The sequence below is a fragment of the Vombatus ursinus genome, unplaced genomic scaffold (assembly GCF_900497805.2).
Source record: "Vombatus ursinus unplaced genomic scaffold, bare-nosed wombat genome assembly UNPS02009205.1, whole genome shotgun sequence".
In the NCBI taxonomy this organism is placed as follows: domain Eukaryota; kingdom Metazoa; phylum Chordata; class Mammalia; order Diprotodontia; family Vombatidae; genus Vombatus; species Vombatus ursinus.
Genome location: NW_020948983.1, coordinates 31077314 through 31101736, shown reverse-complemented (window position 1 = coordinate 31101736; position 24423 = coordinate 31077314). Strand labels below are relative to the sequence as shown.

Sequence of the window (24423 nt, the reverse complement as noted above, 5' to 3'; positions counted from 1 at the left end):
TTGATTTTGAGTCTAAATGTCTTGCCTGCCTCCTAGAAGATCTGGGTTCTCTAATATAAAGTCCTCCACCAGAGAGTAGTAAGCATTTTCCATTATCTTCTTAAGACAGACATCATTCTCTAGACTTGCTAATCTTTTACTTCCCCTCCATCATCTGACATCAACTGCCAACCCTAATAAAGGCCATTAGAATATGGGGTACTGCCTGGGAAAATGGCATCATTTAAGGACTATTCTATGACCAGGTGTGGAGAACATCCACTTGACTTCACATTTCCTTGAAGCCCTTTCTAAGAATACCTGTCAAGGACCTATCATCATTGTACTCTGTGGTTCTCAAAGAACTTTACATGCATGATCTCATACTAATTTTCACAATAATCCTGTGATCTCGGTCCTATTTTTATGCCCATTTTACAGTTCAGGAAACTGAAGATTAAGAGAATTACCCAAGGCCACACCCTTCACTATCTAAGTCAGGATTTACACTCAGGTCTTCCTGCCTTCAGGTCCAACATTCTATCCACTGCACCACTTATGCTGCCCAATCCCAGTTCCAAGCTATCTCTATTCTGAGATGGCCTCATCACAAGCCACCTGACAATGGTTTGCTTTGTTTGGCCCTACCAGGCCTAGAAATCTGGCTGAGAATAAGGACAGAAAGGAATAGAACTCCCCAAACACGAGACTGTAATATTCTCCAGAGCCACATTAAATGTTCATACAGAACAATTCTCATTTAGATGTATCTCACTTTATGTAATAGGTAAGCTACAGCAAAGTTACATGTAAATCCCATTCTTGTGAAAAAAAAGAATAATATTCTCCTACTAAATTATGTGATAATTTTACATCTCTATCTTGATTTCTTGAGACAAGGAAAATTAAAGCTATTGTTTATCCAGAGGGCAAACAAAGAGGTAGATGGTAGACTTGAGTGGGTTGTGGCATATTGCCAACTTAGAACTGTGCAGAAGTGATGTAAGGCATAGGGAACAAATAGGTGGAAGGGCGAGTCAGATTAAAATATAATTAGGAAATATTTAGCAAAATAAATACACTACAATAGAACATAGATAATGTTAATATGTGGTTTTCTAAGTGAACATGTAGCCAGTAAGAAAGCTTATGTATGGTTTATTGGATCCCATTTCTAATTGAGTTTGACATCACTGATGTTAGGAATATCATCCCAAAGATACATAACCAGAAAAGCAGATAGATTTCTCCTATAGCCAGAACAAGAGCTAACTAATGGACAGTCAGCATGCTTCATTGCTAACCAACTGCCGCTAATGGGCAGGTAAGCCTAAGAAACTTTTGAATTGCAGCATTCCCCAGGTCACCAACCCTGCTTCTAGTCCATCCTCCACAGTCATTATCCCGAGAAGTAACCTTTGTAGACACGCAACCCGGCAACTGCTTCTGAGGGTGCCCTAGCCCTGTCTCCTCAGCAACCATAGCCACTGGAGATCTAGAAAAGAAAGTTCCAACCACTCAAGTTCTTGGCACTATCTGATGGTTCCACATGACCATAAGATGTGATTTTATCAGTCAAAATGACAGGAAAGAACATGCATTACCATCTGCTTTCCCACAGCACCCTAAGAACCATAGGACCCTTCCATCTGACTTACAGCTAAAAATCCCTGTGTATATTGTCTCCCTCATTAAAGTGTGAGCTCCTTGAGAGCAGGGACTACCTGCTTTCCTGTTTTTATCCCCAGAACTTAACACAGTGCTTTGCACATAGTAAGCTCTTTTTTTCCCTTGAGGCAATCAAGGTTAAGTGTCTTGCCCAAGGTCACATAGCCAATTTGAACTCATGTCCTCCTGACTCCAAGGCCTGTGCTCTATCCACTGTGCCACCTAGCTGCCCCTAGTTGTAAATTGTTAATAAATATTTTTTTTCATTCATTCAACCATTCACTGGTATCCAGGCAATGTCAAGAGATCTGGAGGAAGGACCCCCAGAAAATTGTATGAATTCCCTGTGGAGGATTTATTGGAGGACTTGGAAAAGATAAGATGGGATAAGAAGGCATCAATGGTTATTATCTGTATCAGTGAAGGAAATACCCCCATCAGTGAGATCACAGATGCATGGAAATATCCATATTTCATATTGATCTTTAATTGTCAGTATTTCCTAACACTTTAGGAGCAGTGTGACCTAAGGGATAGGGAGCTGTCCTTGAAGTCAGCAAGCCCTGGGTTACTTCTGACACATACTGACTGTATGAGCTGAGCAAGTCACTTCTCAATACTCCCAGACAACTTCCTAAGCTAGAAAAACTGCAAACAGGTGCTGGGTGATCTGCTTTGATAGAGGGTATATCCTCATCCCTGAGTTCCCTCTGAGAATGAAATCATGGGGTCCAGTCTCTAAAATGTTCACACTCTCTGCTTCTATCCCAATTCCTATCCCACTATTCTATCACTTCAAAGGAATAAATAATCTTTAAACAAAACCCAACAAGTCTTAGGGAGAAAAACATGTGAAAAAAAAAAGCCTTTAACAACAGCCCTTTGGTAATTAAAATAATTTCTCCTGGTAGTATAGTTTAGAAGAAAAAAACTAGATTGAGAGTCAGAAAATCTTAACTAGATCACTGGGAGACATTGGACAAGTCATTTTCCTTATATATGCCTCAGTTTGCTCATCTATAAAATAAAAGGGTTGGACTAGATTATCTTTCTCTAAGTTCCCTCTGAGATCAGACATGCCATAATTCTAGTTTAACTGGTTAGGGTTTTCTTAGGGGGGCACAACTGTACTATAAAGTCATCTCTACCTGCCCTTGGAATATGATAATGGTTCAATGTTCCTTTGCATACATATCCATATACATGTATATTTATATATCTACACATATATGCATAGATAGATATACAGGTTTATGTGTAGCTACACACCTATGTATCTAGTGATACATATATATGTGCATATATATGCATATATGGATATATATGCATATATGTATTCTATTGTGTGTATACACATATACACCTATATAGTGCATATGTATTGCTTCATAAATATATATTCTTATATAAATTGTGTATATATGAATCCATATTTGTGAGGCAGCCTAGTACAGGAGATGGAGACAGCTTAGGACCCAGGAAGATCAAGGTTCAAGTCTCATGTCAACACATACTGGCTGTGTGACTTTGGGTACAGGTTAAGTCTCAACCTCTCAGTGCTCTGGGGGATTCTCTGAGACTCAAACTCAGACAGAAACAAGCAGCACTAAACCTCAGGGAAGGAGCCCAGCTGGCCACATGTTGACTCAGAAAGCCACATATTAATGTTATCTATGGTTTATTGTATTTTTATTTATTTATTTTGTTAAAAAACATTCCCAATTACATTTTAATATGGTTCAGGAGCACACAGGATATACAAGCAGCATGTTTGATACCTCTGCTCTAAGATATAAGAGAAGGTGTCGAGCTGCTTTAGTACAAGAAGTTTTCTCATCTAGGAGTTCCCTACATCAGCGAAATCATATGTCCAGTTCCAATAGATAGATAGATAGATAGACAGATAATCACTGCCAGCTAACATAATAATGAATCCCAGTTTAATCTAACTCCACAAACCACTGACTTCATAATTGCAACATCCCAGGGTATTTTCATAGTTTTTAATGCCCTTTGAACTTTCTTCTGTCTTTAACCTGGATTGCATATGACAGTCAGGCAGTTTTAAAACCGTTGGTTCAATTTGTTGAATTGACCACTCCCTCTTCCTCAATACTCTCCTCCTTTAGGGTCTGACTCACACCTTTCTCTGAGTTCGCGTTCCTCTTTCTGGATGTCTTCACAGAACTTTTTTTTTTTACCATGATATAAGTCACATTAAAGCAGTGTCCCTTGGGGACTATGGACTCTGGAGAGGAGTATATAAAAGCAAAATGTGCACATCTATGTAACATAGTGGATGGAGTGCAAAAGTCATTAAGACCTATGTTTGAATCTACCCCTCTGGCACTTACTATGTGTCTCTAGGCAAATTACTTTACATTTCTGAGATTTAGGTTTATTTCTGTAGGATGGGGATAATAATCACACCTCCCTCACAGAGTTTTTTGTCGGAATCAAATGAGATCATGTATGTTAAGTACTTTTCAAACATTAAAATACTCTATAAAATGGTAAATGTGAACTTCTATTATTAAGAGACCTATCAATAAGCAGAATTTCCCGAGGCATGAGTATACTTCTCTGCCTAGGACTTTGTATTGGTTGAGCATACACATAAGTACTGTTCCTTTGGACACAGTCATACCTCATTTATTCAACATCATTGGGGAATGAACTGTTCTACATAAGTGAATTTTACAGATAGCTGACTTGCCCCTTTAAGTATGATTTATTTTAACTCTTCTGGATGAAAATCTTTCCAAAATTTATATGTTCCCCTGCATGTAAGGACCATGAATGTAATTTCAACTTTTCTTGATAACTTAGAGTCTTCATTAAGTATGACCATTACTGCCCTGGGAAAGATTGGTACTTTAAAGCCTATTGAAGTATGTTGGACCCTTTGCCCCTATACTAAATGGCCTCAGATTCCTGTGTTTTTAAACTTTTGTATCTACATCTTACAGTATTCCTATCTCCTCTCCCACTGTCAGCTGCTTACCCTGTTTGTCATCTTCAGCAACAAGCTTTAAGCTTCCTCCTCTTCCTCCCAAGTAATATGCTGATTCTAATATTCTGTGTTCTGGAAAACAATCTAACCAAGTCACTAGGAACTGGGTCTAATGAATAGGTAAAGAAGCTATGAGTGTGGAACTGAGGGACTACCTTATGGATAAAGTGACTGGGGTTTAAAGTACGGACTTGCTAACATCTACTTTGGCAACCCAAAGACTTTTTTAGTTTCTTTACCTGGGTTCTAGATTGGGTAAGTGATAAGTGAGGTATAATCATGATTCAGGTGTTCAAATAAACACACCCAGAACTCTGTCTTCAGTATGCCCATCTTTAAAAACATATCCATGCAAATACTTAGGTAAGGAAGCTAGAGATGGAGCTGAAATTCCTTGAATTTCTCGCCTTCAATGTAATCCACCCTGCTCTTGAAAAGATAGGTAGCTCCTTGAGCCAAACGTAGTTGCAAGCACATCCATGAATGCTCCCTCCAGAATATATCCAGGACAGACCCCAAGAGACTTTTGCCTTCTTGCCTAGATCATTCCAAGAATGACAAGAGAGCTAGTAGGGTGAGCACTGGGCAGCCAGTCTGGCTCCAGCAGCCTGTTTATATGTTGATGCCACGTTATGAAATAAGACTGAGATCCCAACAAGGCCCCCAAATAAGTCAACATGCAGAAAGGAATGTGTAAGTGGCGCTTTTGACTCCAGCATCTTGTAGGGCAATGAGGAAATTGATTTGTTATCCAGGAGCATTATGTCTAGTGATCCAGACAGAAGCATTAGCTTTCAATTATCTGATATGTTTAGCATTATAAACAAACCGTCTGGAGCAAAAGCTCCACAGTGCACAGACACTAAGGGGGTTGGTAAGGTGCTGCTTATGCAGACACCTCTGCAGCTGTGGAGGGGAAGGAAGTTCCAGGGAACCAAAACACCATGGGGTGGGTGCTGGTGACCCTGGTATAACAGAGGACCAAGTCTAAAAAGAAACAGTTGCATTCCAAGGGGCAGTATCACCCAAACAAGCTGCAGGAGCCATGTGCAGAGGGGACAATTCAAACCCTGCAGTTTGAACATAGGAACCTATAGCAGGCAGGTCAATAATCTGATCAACTTTGGAGTTCTTAGCAGAGGGGAGTAAGCCTCTACACACACCTGAATACACAGGACATCTAAACGATAGCAATAATCCTAACAATTTTCATTTATATTGTGCTTTACTGTAACAAACATTTGATATCACTGCAAACCACTTTTCCTGTTATTGCATTTGATCATTACAAAAACTCTGTGATGTAGGCAGGGCAGGTATCATCATTCCCCATCTTAGAGGAGGAAACTGAAGCTCAGGAAGTTGCATTTTCCCATGTTCACATAGATATAGTTGGAAGGGGTGGTACTTAATTCCTCACACTCTGTAATGATGGTCCCACAGAGATACAGACCCACCCTCTGGAGTCTTGGATTTCAGCCTGTACAGGGTTCTTCCTATTTCACTCCAAGGCACTGGTGTTAACATTTCCTAGATGATACCCCATAGTTTGGGAGCACTTAGAAAGGAAAGCAGTGCTTACTAAGAAACAACATGGTTTCAACAGAATGTCATACATTGATATTCTTGAAATGAGACTAAAGTAATTTCCTTTTTTGGCAAGACATTAGAATATGGGAAATGTTGTTGAGTATAACTAGATGATAAAAGACATTTGATAAAGTCTTATTATATCCTATGATCCTATGATCTTGTGATATGACTCAATGTCCTTCCAAAGAGATGGAGACTAGATGATTTTACTATTAGCTACATTCTGAATTGGTTGAGTGACTGGATCCGTAGTAATTAATGTATTGATAGAAACCTGAAGGGGGATCTCCAGTGCTCCTGGGATCTGTCCTTAAACCTGTTTTTGCTCTATGATGGCATGCTTATTAAATTTGTAAATGCCACAAAGATGTTAACTGACACACTAGAAGACAAAAATCAAGATCCAGAAAATCCCAACAGGCTAAAACAATGGGCTGAATCTAATTATAACTAGACTTCAATTAGTACATAAAATGGACCCCATGAAATGATTGCATGTATTCATATTTGCATTATTTTAAGCTACAATTATATAAAATATGAAAATCGGTTCTAGCCCAGTGGAAATATGCATTGCAAATTCAAATAATGTGACCACATCACTGGATTCATTGTTCATACTCATTGGGACCTTGCTGTAGATAAAACTCGTTAGAGGTAAAATAAAGTCCTGTTGCTGGATTCAAAAAATTGCTTGCATGTATACAGGATGAGGAAGATACAGAAAAATGACAGTTCGTGTAAAAAATACTCAGAGATTTTAGGAGAATACAAACTCAATAGTGGTAAACAATACAAAATAACAACCCGGAAATCTTACCCAGAGAAGAGCACAACAGTATTTTTACCTCTCTTATTGTTAATGCGACAGACACCCTCTCAGGTTACGTTGGTAGAAATATAGTGTCCAGAACAAAGGAGCTGGTTATCCTGCTCTACTCTGCCCTAATCAAACCACAAAGAGAATACTGTGATCATTTTCTGGGTACAGTTTTAGGAAGGACATTGACAAGCTGGTGCATGTCAAGATGAGGGTGACCAGGATGGAGAGGGACTTGAAATCTTGCTATATAAAGATCAGTGGAAACAAATGGAGATGTTTAGTCTCAAGAAAAGAAGACTGGGAGTGGAAGGGGTGAAGGAGAGAGGGAAGAAAAGGCATGATAGTTATTTTCAAGTATATGAAGGGTTGCCATGAGGAAGAGGAATTTTTATTTTGCTTGAAACATATGAAACATAACTAGTGTGAATATGTGGCAACTAGAGAGGGGCAAATTTTATCGAGATATAAGGAAGAACTCCCTTAGAATTAAAGCTGTCTGAAAATGGAATGGTTTGTCTCCAAAGGAAGTGAGTTCCCAGTGACTAATAGTCTTCCAGCAAAGGTTAGATTTGTTGAGGATGTTGTGGAAAGGATTCTTGTTCAGGAACAGATTGAACTGGATGTTCTCTGAAGTGTTTTCTAACTTGCATTTAATAATTAAATGAAATCCCAAAACTATTTGAATGAAAAGTAATATTTTCCATGTTAGCTTTCCCCAAACCCTTGCTACTAAAGTCTTATTGATGAATGCTAATCATGCTGAATTTCTTCCATTTCTGTGTGCTTTCCTTCCAGAGGGATATTCCATGAGTTAAATACTTTAAGAAAAGAAGGATGAGAGCAGGAGAGCCCTGGGAAATTCCAGAGTCCCTCCATTTCCTGATACCTAAACTGGGTTAGTCCACACTATTGCAAACCTGCCACTACCATGATTTCAGCTGCTTATCCTCCCATGTCTAAGTTGGCAGGTCACTGTGGATGGAGCCCATTATTCCATTGTCTCAAGTTGCCTAGGAAAAAGTCTGGTAATATAGTGGGAATGGAGGAAAGCTGTTGTAGAAACATTTCCTCAAGAGGAAAGATTTTAATAGTAGCAACATTTATTCTGAGACAAAATCAAATCATGGTCTATGCTTAGGAAAATAGCTATTCATTTTCCCTTCCTGAATTCAGAGAAAATCAACTTTGGCCTCTATTCTCCTCTACATTAGTCCCTTCTCCATAACTATGATACCCCACCCAAACTCACAGACACCATGAACTTAAGCCTCCTCAAAGAGAATGTTTCAAAGCCCACAATCTTGACAGCCTCATAAAAGCTGGGAAGTACAAAGACATGCAAAACACCAACATCCCATTATCAGCAGCATCAGGGTTTATCAACAGAAAAAATCCCATTCCCTGAGATTATAGAAGATGACAAAAGAAATTATACCAGAGGTGAGACGCATTTCCAAGAGGCGATGGCCCTATGTAAACTACCAAAACCCTAGGGCTTAAAGCACCTGTCTAAAAAGCAACAATCAGGAGGCTGAGAAACCTTCAATAACTGGATGTAGTCTAAGAGTTTAGGTATAAAAATCCCTTAACCCTTGTGACCTCAAAGTAAGTCAAAGAGTGCTTGATGGCCCAGTCTTCCTAGGACTAGCAATTAGAACAAAGACAAGGGTTTCTTCTAGCCTTTTACAGAGCTCAAAAGCTAATAAAATGAACCCTATAGCATTTAATATGCCTGGGCCCTTGAGGTTCTTAGAAGAAGGAATATGATTCAGGGCAGACTTGGCTTGCTCTAGCAATCTACAGAGGACAGACAAAATAGAAGTCCTCCCTACAAATCTTCTGAATCAAACCAGGTCTCTTGGCTTTGAACCAATGAGAAGTCTGGTGGTTCTCCAGCTATTGAAACAAAAGAAGGAGCAACCCAAGGCCAGAGAAGAGATATCTTCTTCGACCCTCTCAGCCCACTTTTCTCTCAGTGTTCCCTAAAGCTCATCATTTGGAAAAAGCCCAATAAGAGCAAAAAAAAAATTGTGCCCAGGAGCACTTTGCCCTGGGCAGCCTGGGAGAGCTATCCTTCAGGTAACAGATTTCCCCAGGAAAATATAAAGCAGCCAGGCCACCCTTTACTGTATTATAAAGTACTTATCACTCGTTTAATAACTACCAGCATGGAAGACTTAATTCACTCAATATGGAAGTTATAAAACTGAATCAGTAAGTGAGCATTAAGCTAAAGTGTGTTGCATAAAGACTTACGAGGGCAATATTTTCCCCTATTAAAAGGGTAGATTTCCCCACTGCAACTCTGCTCCTGGATTACATGGAAAAGGCACTGCAAAGCTGAGGTTGGTTATATCTGTAGAGGGCAATTCCAGGTCGCTAAGAGGAGAAAGAGTCCTTACCTTTGCAACATTCATTATCACGGAAGCCTGAGGATGTCGTTGTGATTAGTCAAGGTAACAATCATAAAAATAAGATCGGTCTGGTGATGCAGATCTCTCTCCTCTATGCATATCTAATCCTATAGTCAGAGCATTAACAGAGCCAAGAAAACAGAGGACAAAGTCATACAATGGAGGAGGCCAGGAAGAGATGGGTCAGGAACCAGAGAAAAATATCTAGAGGCTTACGGTGAAGAAGATATGGCCCTGGGGCCATTTCCATAAAAGATTCAGGCATAGGCAGTCACTTGGGGTTACTACTCAAGGCAATTAAAGGTAATTGGGTTGGGGGAAAGGGGGAGGGTGCAGTCAGTAGCACCTAGCCTTTATGATAGAGAAAGGGAATCAGCCAAAAATTTAAAAGTATATAGAGTCCAATTTGGCAAGATGGGAGGAGGAAACATAACTGTAGAGACCACACCTGCCCCTCCCACAGGAGGAAATTTAGATCTCCCTCTTGCTGGCTCCTCTTTTTCTTTCTGCTAGGGTAGGACATACATCCCTATAAAAAGCTCCCTGTTCTTTTCCTTACTCATTTGCTCCCTAGAGGAACTCATCTATTCTCACAAATTCAATTACCACTGAAACACAGTTTTCACAAAGACCTGACCACTAATTTTTTCCCCAGTTCAGTCTTTCTTGACATCTCCATTTAGATGTCAAAAGCCTCCTAAATCACATGTCATAAACAACTCATTGTCTTTCGCTGGAAGGATTATCTTTAATTCATACTTCTCTATACTCTTAATCCCACAGGCTTGTAGCCTTGGGGTTATCATTGACTAAATGTTTTACCATTTCCTGCCGATTCTTCCACCATGATATTTCTCTGATCCTTCCCTCTTCCTCTCCTCTAGCTACTCTTCTAATCTAGGTTCTAAGCTTAATTCCTGATCTGTTATCACTACCTCCAGCCCCATTCTGGCTCTGTTATAGTCCTGAACACAACAGAAGTTAATTTTCCTCATGGTGAATTTTGATTCTATCGCTAAACTTCTTAATAGCCTGCAGTGGCTCCCAGCTTCCTCTCACATGGAACCAAAACTCCTGATCTTGAGCTTTATGTCATGGGCATATAAAAGGTTTTCTAACTCATGGAACCCTCCCACTTCAATCTACTGGGTTGGGAGGTCATCTTCTGTAGGAAGAGGTATACGGATAAAAATTCATTTATTTAATCAACTAGTACTTGTTTAAGGGCCTAATAGATTCTAGCCATAGAGTATAAAGGCAGCTGGGTGGCTCAGTGGAGAAAGTACCAGGCCTAGTTTGTAAGTTCAAATCTGGCTTCAGATATTTACTAGCTGTGTGACCTTGGGCAAGTCACTTAATCCTGTTTGCCTGAGATTCCTCATCTATAAAAGGAACCTTAGAAGGAAATGGTGAACTACTCCAGTATCTGCCAAGAAAACCTCAAATGGGGTCACAAAGAGTCAGACACAAGACTGAAATGACCGAATAACAGCAACAAATATAGTATAAACAGGGCTCTTAAAAGCAGGAAACATTCTTTTCTTTTCTTCAGTTTTTCTTCCTCCTCATTGCCCACACCATCCACGTATTTAGCCAAGGCTTCAATGGAGACAAAGTTCAGGGTAGAAGGAAAAAGCAATAGCCATTTAAATACCATAACCATAACCAAAGGTGGCAGGGTGGGGAGGGGCATCTATGGGTGTAGAACATGACAGGACTTATTTGGTTCATTGGCTAGTTTTGCTGAATAATTTTTCCCTTAAAAAAAACTGTTTATAATAAAGAATGGACCTAGAGGAGTGAGAAGGGCATATTGGATTGGAACATATAAGTGATATAAAAATGAAAGATGTCAATAAAAATTTCCATAAATAAATAGCACACATGACCCTTACTTTCCCTTCCTCTTTACTTCTGCATGTCAAAAGAAGCTGCCCCTGTCAGAATAAGGAGATGGGCATAGGCTACACATGTGCTAGATAAATAGGCACCAGTGCCCCTACTGTTTCACTGCATCCTTTGCCTTAATTAGGTGCTATATACATATATATGTATATAGGATGTACATATATATGTATATATGTACATACTAATAGCCTATTAGTTGAAACAGTTGGGATTGGAAGGAGTAAGAACAGAGGCAATTAGTTGGGTAAGAGATAATGTTAATGCTTTTAATTGGGATGGCTGAAGGTATGGCATATAGCCTTCTTACCACATCCTCTGCATGATTTTCATTCTCATTCTAGCCCCTCTCAAGAGCTGCCACCATCACTACCCATTAGATTATAAGCTCCTTGAGAGCAAGAACTGACTTTTTACTCTTTTTGTATCCCTAGCACTTAGCACAATGCCTGACACATGGTTGGCACTTAATAAATGCTTATTGACTGACTATTGCCAATCTTTAGCCAATCATGAACCAGGAGAAACACCAGATAAGGAATCAGAAGCTCTCAGAATCCCAAGTCTATCACTATTGAAGTCATTTGACCTTGAATAATGCACTCTAAGTTTCTGTTTTCTTGTCCACATAATGAGTAGAGCAGATGAGATGATCTCTAAGTTCCCTTCAGGCTCTGACATTCTTCATTATGTAATTCTTTGATTCTATTTATTTCCCACTACATCCTAACTTCTTCTTTGCACTTGGGCTCGAATGATACACTTGACAAGATCCATACATAATTCACCTACTGTTGTCTCTAAGCAGAGCCGTAGCAAACATTTATCACACCAGGGGCAAGTATCACAAGATATAAACAAGTCAAGCAGCAAGAAAATTGCCACCAACTTTTTAAGACAAATTCATTTTGAGGTAGAGGATACAGAGGGCTCAGAACATCAGCCTCCAGGACACAGAAGTCAGAGACAGGGTAAATGGTTGGGATGAAGATCTTTGAAATTAATTATTCTTATTAAGTGGTGCTAAATCCAGCTATTTCCATGGCTGCTGAAGGAATGTGAGTTCTGTCAGCGTCCTCTAAATTTCAGCACCCTAGAACAAGAACACTATGTCCTAGTGGCATCTCTGTTCTGAGTTCAAGGGACTACTTTGCAGAGGCTAGGGAGGTGGTCTATCTCTTCTGTCCATTCCCTTATCAATCTCATCCCTACCCATTCTCATAGGGTAAATTTATCAGCACCACAGAGAAGTGAAAAAACAGCCCTTACCCAAAATTTTCATAGTCTAGCAAGACATTGGAAGATACAGGTACAAGTGACCAGGTTTCCTGTAAAGCAAGAGCCAAAAACATGTCTATTGCAGTTCTTCAAGGTATTTACAGATAGGAAGTATACTCTTATCTGACCCTATTAAACATATCTCATACCAACTGCTAATAGCCATGTAAGCACCAGTGTCCCTGAATTTACCTAAGAGATGGAAACAGCACATGTCATCGCCTGATTTCTGGGCTTTCATAAATTAAAAGGCATGATTTTTTGGAGTTGTTATCTGGTCTTTCCACTTCTCTATCTCATTTTGAACTTTCCAGCACTCTAAGAGATGTTATCTGCTGTACCATTCATTGAGCATTACAGTGAGCAACAAGATGGCAGACTAGACATTTTCTCTGACTCCCAAGACATCTCAAAACTCTCCAAAACAGAGATTATGTACTAAAGGTAAAGCAACTTCAGCTATCTACAAGGTCTCTACACTCAAACTTCAAAAGATTAAAAAAAAAACAGGAACTGATGCTCACTGACCCTGAACTCACTTAGTACCCCTCCCCTACCTCCTATACTACTGACAACAAGGCTAAACTAGCAAACCCAAGGACATGGCACAGGCTTATGTAAAAAACAACCCCTACAACCTGGTGTTCCCTTCCTCTTTCCAGTACCATGGAAACCACAACTCTTGGCTGTGGAAGTTTTCTTGGGCCTTGACAGTCAGCTCGGCAATAGCCCTTCAAGAGCAAAATCTTACCAGGGGTTACAACCCCAAAGCACTGGTGCTGCAAAGCTCTGAACTGATGGTGCAGCTCTGAACTGGGCAGGAAAACACTCACAGTTCAAGAATGCAAGGATTAGGAAAAGAGAAAAAAAAATGTCAAAAGTTCCATTGAGTCTGTCCATGGCCTAAGTACATGACAATTCTTCAATCTCTCTAACCAAATTCCAAACTTGTAATAATTTCACATAGGTATGATAACAGGTTTAACATTAGTTCCTTCAAGTCTTTTGTTCAGTACTTTATAATTGGAGTCTTACATTTGTAAGGTGGGTCAAAGAAGACATATGTCCAAAAGCCAAAGAATGAACCCAGAGTCTTTAAACCTCTAAACTATTATAATTCCTATCCTTCTCTCAATCCCTATTTACTAAATTGTGGCTTTGTCCATCCACGTTTAAAATTCTATGCTTACATCTCATTTCCTCCAAAAAGCCTTTCCAAACTAAAATCACCTAATTTCAGCCACTACATGAATTTTTACTGTGTCCTTTATCCTTCTCACCCTTTTAAATTATTTTGCATTGTTTTAGCAAGATTGCTGTTCAATGCATTTATGTGATACTGTCACTTGAGTATGGAGTCATTATTTGCCCTATTTCCATCGTAAGAAAGCAATTTCCTTGAGGGCAGAGGCTATTGTCTTCTATTTCTGTATCTGCATGGCATAGTAGAAAGAGCACTGAACTTGGAATCATACCCATTTTTCAAGTCCCAGCTTTGCCACTTACTACCTAAGTGACCTTGGGGAAGCCACTTAACTCCCTGGGCTATAATGTCTTCATTTGTAAAATGGGGACAATATACCTCTTAAAGGTTATTGTCAGGACTTAAAGAGATGATGTATATGTTGTGTTTTGTAACTATAAAGTGATATATACATGTATATATATAATACATATTATAACTTATATGTTGAACAACTGACTTCGCAGCTATTTTTCCCTCAGCAACCATCTCTTATCATTAACACTGGGATAGAGATTTGAAGGGAAAAGATAGACCTCAAAGCCCATTTCTAAAAAAGAAAATGCTTTGGCCTGGGTCAAGTTTCTTGATCATTCATCCCATTTGGGGGGGGGGGGTGAATGGAAAGGGTATAAAGAAAATAAACTAGGCTTGTTTGTGCCCCAAACTAAATCAGACAATGAAAAGCATGGTCAGTTTTCCTTTACAAGGCTATCTCAGTAACAAAGATACCCAATAGCTCTAAAAATATTTTTTGTCCTTGAAGAGGAGCTTTAGGTCTGAAGGGAAACATTAGCAAAGTTCTATCTCCATGAGAAGGAAGAAAAAGACAAAAGAAAGACCTTAAACTAGGAAGCAGCCAGCCCCACTATTGAACACACAGGGAAAATAGGACATAGTATCCAAATATTTAAGGTTAAAAGTACCAGGAACGCCAGGGAAAATTTACCCATTTCCCCCTCAATTTCTATTATACCTTTTCCAAGGTTTAGAACAGAGAAGACCCCGAACAAAACAGCCCACCCCCCCACCTCAAAGCCACTCATCCCCTCTAAAGCTGACACCCTTTAATGAAAGTTGGTGACAGCAGGGCTTAGTTAGGGAACTAAGGGGCTTTTTAAAATGAATACCACTGCTGGTTTCTGAAATCAAACCCAGCAGGCAGGAAGACCCCACTTAGTATGCCAAGGACATGACAGGGGCTGGAGGCACTGACTTCCAAGAGGAGATTAGCCAGGCTCAATACACATTTCTCTGACTGAGTGATGACTCAGGAGAGGAAGCGATAGCCTCCTGTGAATACCTGAAGAGAAGGAAAAAGGAGGGAGGGACAACTGGAGAGAGGTAAGAGGCAGGAGGAAGGGAGGAGGTGAATTAAAACCATTTGAAATTAGTTTTACCCATCAAGCCCAGCTTAGCTCAGCTCTGCCACAAATTACTGAGTGATATTAAGGAATCTAGTGGTAACCGCATAGATTGAAAGATCTCAATTAATAAATCAACTAGCAATCAAATGTCTACTGTGTGCCCAGAATTGTGCTCAGTTTCAGTGTAAAGCCAGTTAGCGCCCTTTCTACTATTTACGTGGGGGAGAGTGAAGATCCACACAACAACTCTCAGTAACATCCATGGCCCAGTCAGTCAACTATATTGCTATGTGTTTCGCTGGGATAGGACATAAGATGGTGTGTTAGCATGGGACAATGGAAGGAGTTAGTACTAAATCTGATGTCAAGAGGATTTGATTTCAAATCTTAGCTGTGCTACTTACTATCTGTGTGACTCTGAGTAAGTCACTTAGTCCTCTGGATTTAAATTATCTCATCCACAAAAATAAAGGAGTTAGCCTCAATCTTTCAGCTCCAAAAACAACTTCGACGTTATGGTACCATATCAACTATCCCCAGTATACATGTGGGGATATTCTACTGAGGGCAGCAAGTCTGGCTCAGGAAATTACTCCATTTTTATAGGTAAATCGACAAATTTTGGAAGTAGAGGGGATATCAGAGATCAACTGAGGCCCAGAAAGAAAAGATGCCTTGCCCAAGTTAATGACAGAACTGGGTTTGTCTCCTACTCCCAAACCAGTGCTTTCCCCAATGCACCAAAGTTGTAATGTGAGCAACTGTAATCTAGGTTTCCTGGTGGCTGGATACCAACTGGCACTCAGTTTGGATCCTTGGAGAAAGATGTCAGCAGAGCCAAACCACCACTACCCTAAACGTTGCTTTGACATTCTGTGGGAGCCGAGAAAACAAGAAAAAATTACCTTCCCAACCAAAGATAGCCATCTAGATGAAGGCTGAAAAATGGTATTGCTCAAGCATCTGGGGACTGACTCAGGATCTAACACTTTTCAACTGTATTAAGATATTTCTTCCTTAAAGTGTCACCTTATAATTAATAATATGAAACTTAATAGGGATAAAAATAAAGTCTTATACCGATATTCCAAAATCAACTGCTTGCAGGATAGGGGAGACATAGCTAAAAAACAGTTTCGTGAAAACATCTGGGGGGGTTGGATAGACCCTTAACCAAAAAAAAAAAAAGTTAATGTGATGTTAGACTGTATCAGGAAAGGTGCAGTATCCAGAACCAGAGAGGTGACAGTCGTGCTGTACTGTGCCCTGCTCAGACTACATCTGAAGTATTGTGTTCAGTTCTTGGTACCACATTTAAGAAACAGCATGAACAACCGAAACAATGGCTAACATGGGCAATCCATGCTTGTAATCCTACTACTAAGGAGGCAGAGACGAGTGAATTGTAGAGCTTGGGAGTACTAAGTCGAAGTGCCCTAAGCCAATCAAGGGTCCAAACCAAGTATGGAATCAACATGGTGAGGACTTGAGAATGGAATGGAAGTGGGGCCAGGAGGAAGGAAGGAAGGCTGCCTAAGGAGAGGTGATCCAATCTAGTTGGAACAACTAGAAACAGAGCAGTTCAAAATTCCTGTGCTTATCAGTAGTGTGGATGGACCCTTGGGTGCACTGCACTTGAGCCTGGGCAAGACAGACACAGTCTTAAAAAACAAAGCAGGCAAACAAACAAACTGAACAGTATCTCAAGGAATACAAGCAGGTAATAGGGCTGATGATACTAGATGAGATCAGGTTATCCCAAAGAAAAGAAGATTTTAGGTGAACTCAACCCTTCAAGTTTTTGAAGGTTTGACCTGTGAAAGAGTCTCTCTGACTCCCAAAGGCAAAACTAGGAACATGTTAGGTACATGTTGCAGAGATACAGATTTAGACTTTTAGATGCTAAAAATTGAAGACATTTAATAGTGGAATTGGCTATTGCAGGGGGAAGTGATTTCTCCATTCACAGGAAGTCTTCAACAGAAGGTCAGATGTCCATTTTTCAGGTTTTTCATAGAGAACACTCATGTTCTGAAATGGGTCAGATTATTTGAGGTCTAAATTTCTGTGATCTCTGACTATGTGCTACCTATGGAGAGAAAAAGATGTTTTTCTAAAGCAGTCTAACCTCTATGACTTCCTTCCTCTCTCTCTATTTAAAGATGGTATATTTTCATTAGGCCTAAGAAGCAAGTGGGAAAAACTCTGGATTTGGAGAAAGAAGACCTTTGTTTAAGACCTGCCTCTGACATTTATGGCCATGTGACCTTGGTCATATAATCTCTTTAAGCCTCAGTTTCTTTATCCATAAAGTAGGAATAATAATAATAATAACACTCAGACTTTCTATCTCACAGAGTTGTTGTAAGGAAAGCATTTTGTAGACCATGAAGTACTTTTAAAATTGATTACTTATTTTACTTGTATAATGGAATCCTTATTATGTTTGTATAACTGAATCCATATTTTTATGGAGTTGCCTCAAAATTTCAACTCTCGTCATTTACCACGTAATGGTCTTCCTACCTCAGATGCTTCCCACCTGTGTGAACTTGAACAACTCATTTAACATCCTTGGGCCCATCTGGGCCTATTTCTTCATGGGCTAGGCTAGACATCCTCACTGACCCTCTGAGATTTCTCCCAGCTCTAAATTGATGATATTACTATGATTCTAGGGGCAGTGAGGTAGCACAGTGAATAGAGTGCTGGGCCTGGATTCAGAAGACCTAAGTTCAAATGTGACCACAAACACTTAACTAGCTGTGTGACCCTGAGCAAGTCACTTAACCTCTGACTGCCTCAGTTTCCTCACCTGTGAAATGGGGACAATAACAGCACCTACCTCACAAGGATGTTGTTAGGATCGAATGAGATAATATTTGCAAAGTGCTTAGCACAGTTCCTGGCACATAGTAGGTGGTATATAAATGCTAACTACCATTATTATTAATTTTTAAAGGCTATGCCAATGGAGCACAAGCTCTAGCAGGAGGCTTTAGGTAACAGGTCTGGCTTTCAAAGACAAACCTAATATGTTGAGAAAGGTGAATCATTGGATTGGCCAATGGATGATTCTTTTTTTTAATTTGGCCACTGCAGTGGTCAAAAGCCTTCTACTAAGTTAGAGAGGGGTTGTTATGTGTGTTGGTAGAAGGAGTGTCTATACACATTTTTAAAATATAGAAGTAGTATTATTTAAAGAAAAAAATCTTGCTAAAATATAATACAAACCTACACATATATGCATACATACATATATGTATGTATGTATGTATGTCTCCAGGGCATCCGTAAGACCTGGGTCCACATTCCCCTACAGTTCTTCCTTCTTCCACCATTGCTAATCACTACCTCAAATGGGCAAGAATCATTTTAATAGATCTTACATCTGTTCCTCCAGTTTTTTATTCCTCTCCTAAAATTCAACCCCAGATGATTAGGCCTATGAGCTCAGCAAATTTCCACTTAAACAATAGCTTCAGCCTGTATCTTTCCACCTCACTCATATGTTGTCTCCAAACCACCCATTCTTACTTATTTGTGTATGAATTGTAGGGAAAGATTTGTTTTTGTCTTTATGTTCCAAGCACCTACCACAAGTTCTGAAACATAGCAGGCATTCAATAAATGCTTGTTGAATTGAACTGAATTCTGCCAACAATGCCGTGAAATTGATAGGGCTGATATTTCCTGACCCTGGAGAATCAAAGTAGTTGTTGGATCACCAATTTTTCAGGATGTTGTAAATGGAATTCATGTATCAGTAAGGAACTCAACCAGTCAGAAAAACATCTTGCTAAGTCCAAATCTGGCTGTTTGGCCCTGGGTAAGTTACTTCACCCTGTTTGCCTTAGTTTCCTCATCTGTAAAATGAGCTGGAGAAGGAAATGGCAAACCACTCCTGCATCTCTACCAAGAAAACACCAAATGGGGTGATGAAGAGTCAGACATGTCTGAAAAACAACTGAACTCAAGGGACTAAACCAGATGAAGTCAGCTCAAAGATTTGATAATTCTGCTATCCCCATTTGACACATAAGGAAACTGAGGCAAGGAGAAATTGGAAAAACTTGCCCAAAGTAAGGTCCCTCAGCTAGTAAGAGGTGGCACTATGACTCAAACCCAGGTCTTTTGACCCTAAATGCAATGGGGTGTTTTCCCCAATATTTCAGTCTGCCTTCTCAAAACACAAATAAACCTTGAGGATCTGGCTAATATCAGCATTTCTCTCAGCTAAGTCTTTTCTCTGTCCATGAAGGTAGAATTTCTGAGGTGACTCCCTTGCTATTTCCAGCTTACCCCACCTGTGACAGGATATGAGGCTGTATAAAGTGCTTTGAAATAACTGGATCAAGAAAGATGCTTGAGAGTAGACAACCCATTTCTAAGCAACTATAAATGGCATGCAAGTAATGCATGGAATTACAAGGATTCAAAGAGTGGCTTGCACAATTGCTGCACTGCCCCATTTCCCACTAAAAGGATCTACGCTTGAAAGGACAAAGTTCCAGGACCAGAAATGGATGAGAAAGTGAAACTGACATGACTGATCTCATTGGGAAATATGGCAATGTCTGGGAAAGTGGGAAATGAAATATGGTCAGGTAAGTGCTAGAGAAGCCAATGCCAGCTTTCATTTCGGAGTCCTCCCTACTACCAGCTGCTAGACTCAGAATCCCCTGTCTTTCCAGCCTTATTCTTCCATTATTCCTTACACAACCCCCCTGCTTCAGCCAGACTGGTCTATACGTACATTCCCTGAATATGCCTTCCATCCTCCAAACCTTTGCATATGTTGTTTCTTCCACCTGGAATAACCCCTCCTGTCTACCTCCTGAAAACCATCCATCCAAATTCTATTTGTCCTTCAAGCCTAAAGGCACATTCAAATCTCACCTTCTTCATGAATTTTTTTATTTTTTTATTTCTTTATTTATAAATATTTTATTCTTTTTATTTCCCCCAACAAGAAGGGAACTGCTGAGCTCCTTTGTACCACTCACATGGCATCTATCACATATATATATAGAGTTATTTGTGGATGTCTCATTGCCCCAACTAAATTAAATTTCACAAAAAGCCTTTGAAGTAATTAATAGAAGTATATACTGTCTCTGGATGAGAAAACTGGGGCTGAGAGGTAGTGTCTTCGTGAGAGTCATAGAGAAAGGAAGCATCCAAAAAGGAATTTGAACCCAGACCACTTGACTCCAAATCCTGAGCTTTTTCATTCTACCATGCTTACAATCTATACTAGATTGGAAGCTTCTCAACGACATCTTTACATCCCATTCACCAATTAGCATGGTAGCTGATGCATACTAAATGCTTCCCAAAAATGGTTTAAATGAATAAGTGAATGCAATAGGCCCCAAGAGTTTGTTGGGTTAGGAGTTTATAGATATTACCTCCTCTCCATTCACAAACCTGAACCTCCACTCGAGAGAAGTGAGCCTTTATTCAGCTTCCCCTACAAATCCTTACGACACTAGTCACCCAAACAAATCCTTTTTCCTGAAATGTCCACATTTGGGAATATCCTGAAATATACACTGTGTGAGAGTCACAAGAAGAGAACAATGATATAAAGAGCAATTCCTTAGACCCCAAGGGACCATTATAAGGACCATGTTGTTTGGAGGCTATGGAATTTAGGAAACAAAGATCATCTGCTCCCTAACCCCAACTATTCTAGAGCAAAGGTGACATTGCCCCATGGGTTAAGGAGGGTCCTTTTGAGGCTCATAAGCCATATCCCTAAAGTTAGCTACCTTAGCAGAAGGAGGAGGTTCTCTGGTTAACTTTCATACAAACACAAAATTCTAGAATGTCAGAGCTGCCCTCAGAGTCAAAAATGACTGCATCAGCTTGGCAACCATCTGGTGGTAGGGCTAAATTGCTGTCTATTTAAGTGTCTCAATTTGCTCAATGGGAATACAATGACTGGCCAGATCCTTAGAAAGGACAGAAGGAAATGTACAAGATTTAATCCAACTCCCCACCATGACCCCATAGTTTTCACAAAGGAAAACTCTGAGGGGAAATCCATAGGCCCAGAAAGATGAGGAGTCTTACCCAAGGTTGCACAGGTGAAGTTAACAGCAAAGCTGATACTAGTATCCTCTTATCAAACCCTAGAGTCTTAGACCAAACCTGCTGAAAGTATCTCACAAATCAGAATAAGACTTCTGCCTCCTAGAATTCTACCTGGATACCTAACATCATAATTCTTCTCACATTGTTAGGGTTGAAAGGCACCTCTGAGGTTACTGGATAAATTTCCTCATGTTTTGAAGGAAAGATACAGAATGTGCCCCCAACTTTAAGTGAACTGAAATAGAGGAAGCCCCTCTTAAACTCCGGCCAGTCTGGGTTTGTTCCCACAGTACCCACAGAAGGCAAAGTGTGGATGGTGGAGCAGTCTGCATTGTATAAGGGGAAATTGCTTTTCAGTTATGTCCCAACTCTTTGAGACCCCATTTGGCATTTTTTTGGCAAAGACACTGGAGTGGTTTGACATTTCTTTCTCCAACTCATTTTACAGATGAGGAAACTGAGGTAAATAGGGTGAAGTGACTTGCCCAGGGTCACATAGCTAATAAGTGTCTAAAGCCAGGTTTCAACTCAGGAAGAGGAGTCTTCTGACTTCAGGCCTGGCATTCTATCCACTGTGCCACCTAACTGCCCATATAAGAGGAAAGAAGTGTTTCAAAGTCAAGGGAGTACACTCAGAAAAGACTGTTCACAGGGACTGATGAACTACTGAGGAAAGACAAGACTGTCCAATAAGGTACTGCAGACCCCTACGCTACCTAGCACCTTGTTCCAGCACAGCAGGTGCTTGTACAGGTACTGACTGTCAGCTTCCTGGAGGCCAAATTAAAGCTCCTTTGCCAAAGGAAAACTGAGTACGGGCAGGAGAAGAAGTAGGGAGAGCAGGCAGAAGGGTTGAGGAAGACAAAGAGGAATGAAGAGAACTGGGCTTGAGAGAAGAAATTGAATGATATGCATGATCAAGAACACAGATTTTTTTTTTAAAGGTAACAGAGAGGACCTTAAAGTACAAATTAGCAGCTGCACCCATTTCCACAGGACTCTAAGGTTTACAAAGCACCTTCCCCACAACAACCTGGTGAGGTAAAGAGCCTAAATATTACTGTCCCTATTTCATGGATGTGGACACTGCAGCTTGGCAAGGACAAATGACTTTTCCCTGGCCGCATAACCAGGAACTGTCATACCTGGGATTCCAAAGCAGGTCTTCTGGCTTTGAATCCAAAACTGTCATCACTACACAGTGAGTGTTGTCTCTTCAACATTACAAAAGGCTAGAGCTGGAAGGCCATTTTAGAGATTATGTAGAGTTCCAATCTGCCTAGGTTTGCAGACAGGAAAACTGAACCTACAGTGATTAAATAACAAGGCCTCACCACTCTCAGACTAACAACTTGCATTTGCGAGCATTTTATGTTTCATAAGGCACAATTATGACATAAATTTCTTATTTGATGGGTTGCCATGATCAAAGAATTTATTGCCAGGAGATCCTGGTGAGGGGTCTCTGCATATTTACCTAGGGTAGCCTTAAGATGGGCAGCTAGGTCACACAATACATAGAGTGCCAGGCCTGGAGTCAAGAAGACTCATCTCCCTGAGTTCAAATATGGCCTCAGACACTTAGCAGCTATGCTAAGTGACATTAGTTAAGTCACTTAACCCCATTTGCCTCAGTTTCCTCATCTGTAAAATGAGCTGGAGAAGGAAATGGCAAACCACTCTAGCATCTTTGACAAGATGAAGAGTCAGACACAACTAAAATGACCTTCTTAAGAAGGTAGACACATTCTCATTTGGCAGGTTCATAGGAGGACATAAATAAGAATTATATAGACTGGACAGACACAGAAGGTTGAAATCTCTATTATTGGACGCAGTTTCATCAAAGTATTGAAGGATTTCATTTGTTCCTCCTATGAGGTAGCCACAGGACATGAAATTGCTCTTCCCCTTTTACAGCTGGGAAAAGTAGGACTCAGGTAGCTTACCCAAGGTGATATAGTCACTAAATGGCAAGACAAGAATGGAAGCCTAGGTTATATGACTCTAGCCCCAGTGCTGTTTTTACTACACTGCTGTCTAGTAGCTTCTTTTGCTCTTTGCATGCTTTGCTCTTCGGTGATGGCTCAGTATTTAAGAACCTGTTACCATCTGTTACCAAGAATGGTAATTTAAATTCTGCTATTGATCATTTTTCTCCCCCCTCTCTTCCTGGGAGTCTGAAGGCCTTTGCAAACATGAGCTCATTTCTCTTTATAGCATCTGTATTAGTAGGAAGGATCTGACCAGTCATCATATCCACATTTCATAGATGGGGAAACTAAGGCATTTAAATAGATAGCAATTTAGCTCCATATCCAGATGATAGCCACTGCTTATCCAGGCATTTTTGACTCTCAAGCCAGTCTTCTCTCAGCAACTCAATTTGCCTAGCTTTTATTCTGCACTCCAGATAAATATGTGGTATAGTTTAAAAGAAAACTGAGTTTGGAGTCTGAGGACCTGAGATGAAGTCCCTGCCCTTCCACTTACCACCCATTTAACCTTAAACAAGTCATTTACACATCTCTATAACTTTGGGTTCCTCATCTTTAAGATGAGGGAGTTGAATCAGATGTTATCTGAGGTACTTACCCACTCAAAAACTATGAGAATATAAGAAAATAAAAAAGGACATGTGTCTTCTTATCCCATACTGAGGGCTAACAAATAAGCTAAGAGCTAGTCTCTAGATCAGGTTCCCCACCCCTGCTCTAGATTGTTCAAAGAAGAGCTAGGATGGCAGTCCCCACCCTTACCTGCTCTCCATCTCTCTGGATTGTACTATATGAACAGCCTCTGCTATGAACAGGAACATGGCATAAGAGAATACAACAAGTAGACAAGCCTTCAGTGGGGAGCTGAAAGATCACAACCTACAGACTGAGAACAACAACTAAAAGGATTTAGAACACAAGGACAGATAGAACCCCAAGAAAGATGGTTTTATCAGGCAATTATTATTGGGGGTGTTTGTACGGAGCTGTTTTCAGAAAGTGCATCCCCATGTCATATTGGGCATCTTAGAGCAACTCCACCAA

The 24423-nt window shown here is 40.1% G+C and overlaps 1 protein-coding gene across 3 annotated transcripts in view; it reads right to left on the bottom strand.

Annotated features, from left to right (window-relative positions):
• NTRK3 (neurotrophic receptor tyrosine kinase 3) overlaps positions 1 to 24423 on the bottom strand; it is a 449021-nt gene that overhangs the window by 371413 nt on the left and 53185 nt on the right. The gene's annotated exons all lie outside the window — the stretch shown is intronic.